Source organism: Lynx rufus, unplaced genomic scaffold (genome assembly GCF_022079265.1).
Source record: "Lynx rufus isolate CCGP_SWC_20201006 ecotype Redwood Valley unplaced genomic scaffold, mLynRuf1.p SCAF_9, whole genome shotgun sequence".
Taxonomy (NCBI): domain Eukaryota; kingdom Metazoa; phylum Chordata; class Mammalia; order Carnivora; family Felidae; genus Lynx; species Lynx rufus.
In genome coordinates this window covers 27,140,193-27,142,256 of record NW_025814897.1, presented here as the reverse complement: position 1 = coordinate 27,142,256, position 2,064 = coordinate 27,140,193, and the positions used below count along the sequence as shown (strand labels likewise).

The window sequence follows — 2,064 nt, the reverse complement described above, 5'->3', positions numbered from 1 at the left end:
ATTGGACCAAATTAAAATTAAAACTTTTGTTACTCAAAGGACACTATCAAGAGAGTGAAACGATAACACACCAAAAGAGAGAAAATACTTGCTGATCATATATCTTATATCCAGAATATATAGAATTCCTACAACTCAACAACAACAAAAAACAAACCAATATAAAAAGAGGAAAAAGACTTGAAAAGGCATTTATCCAAAAAAGATATACAATTGGTGAACAAGCAAATGTAAAGATGCTCCACATCACTAGCCATTTGGGAGATGCAAATTGAAACCACAAGGAGATACTAGTTCATGCTCAAAAGCATAGAAAGGAAGGGAGGGAGGGAAGAAGGAAGGAAGGAAGGAAGGAAGGAAGGAAGGAAGGAAGGAAGGAAGGAAGGAAGAGGGAGGGAGGGAGTAAAAAGGAAGTGTTGGTAAAGATGTGAGAAACTGGAACCTTTTTCAGCCATTTGCCTCATCGCATCCAAGCAAACAAGATGGATCACCAGCAGCTCTACTGGAGCCATTCGAGGAAATGTGGCCAGCATTCTCATTTCTTGCTGCATCTGCTCAAACCAGCACGCTCTGAACTGGAAATACAGCCTCAATATGTGCTGCTGGTGTTTCTGTCAGGACACGAAGGATATAGGCTTCATTAAGTTGGATTAACTGAACTTCCTTGAATGGGTTATCCAAGATACCTACCTTAACTGCAGATATCCAAGATACCTACCTAGTGTCAACTCATTGTACATAAAATAAAAATACTTCAATTATGAAAAAAAAAAGAGTTGGAACTCTTGTTCACTGCTGGTGGGAATGTAAAATGCAGCCACTTTGGAAAACAGGTGTTGTGGTCCCTCACAAGGGTAAACATAAACTATACTACCATAGGATTCAGCACTTCCACTTCTAGGCTTATATTCAAAAGAATTTAAACCAGGGACTCAAACAGATACTTGTATACCAATATTCATAGCAAGACACTCCAAGTGTCCATCAACAGATAACGGACAAACAGAATGCAGTATACGTATACAATGGAATGTTTTCTAGCCTTAAAAACAAATCAAATTCTGGTACATGCTACAACATGAACAAACCTTGAACACAGTATGCTAAGTGAAATAAACCAGATAAAAAAAGGACAGATATTATATGATTCTACTTTATGAGTTACTGAGAATAGGCAAATTCACAGAAACAGAAAGTAGAATAGAGGTTTCTAAGGACTGTGGGAAGGGTAGAATAGGAGTTATCGTTTAATGTACACAGAGTTTCTGTTTGGGATAACGAAAGTGTTCTGGAAAGGATTAGTGGTAACGTTTGCACCACAATTCGAATGTACTTAATGTCCCTGAATTATACACTTAAAAATGGTTAAAATGGGGGGCTCCTGGGGGGCTCAGTTGGTTATGCATTCGACTTCAGCTCAGGTCACAATCTCATGGCTTGTGGGTTCGAGCCCCATGTCGGGCTCTGTGCTGACAACTCTGAGCCTGGAGCCTGCTTTGGATTCTGTGTCCCCCTCTTTCTCTGTTCCTCCCCCACTTGCATTGTCTGTCTCTCTCCCAAAAACAAATAAATATTTTTTTAAAATGGTGAAAATGGTAAATTTTCTGTTATGTGTATTTTACCACAATAAAAAAACTTAACTATACTGGGGATGAAATGTGTTTTCATAGCCCTCCCAAACCACTCATTAAGTGTCATTTAATTTTTTTCCCTTTATTTAACCAAAATTTATTGAAAGCTAACCAATTGTCAGCTCTCTGGCAGGTTCTCAGCTTTCAAAGATACACAAAAAAATAGTCTTTGTCATAAAGGACTTTATAATGTGCTTGGAAAAACATAAAGTAAAATTAACAGATAAAACCATGTGATAAGTATCATGGTATTGGTTAAGTATACAGAAGTTATGAAGCACATAGGTAGGAGCATTTAGCTCAAGCAGGAAATATCTGGAAACATCCTTTCTAAAGGATATTAGTGACTAAGCTGAGTCTCAACATATATGAGTTAGCCAGAGGAAAGGGGAAAAGGGTTTCTCAGGCAAGAGACGTGATACGTAAAAAGACA

The 2,064-nt window shown here is 37.9% G+C and overlaps 1 pseudogene; it reads left to right on the top strand.

The window, feature by feature from the left end:
• The first annotated feature begins 482 nt into the window (after positions 1 to 482).
• Positions 483 to 654, top strand: LOC124504628 (40S ribosomal protein S29-like; annotated as a pseudogene).
• Positions 655 to 2,064: the final 1,410 nt, after the last annotated feature.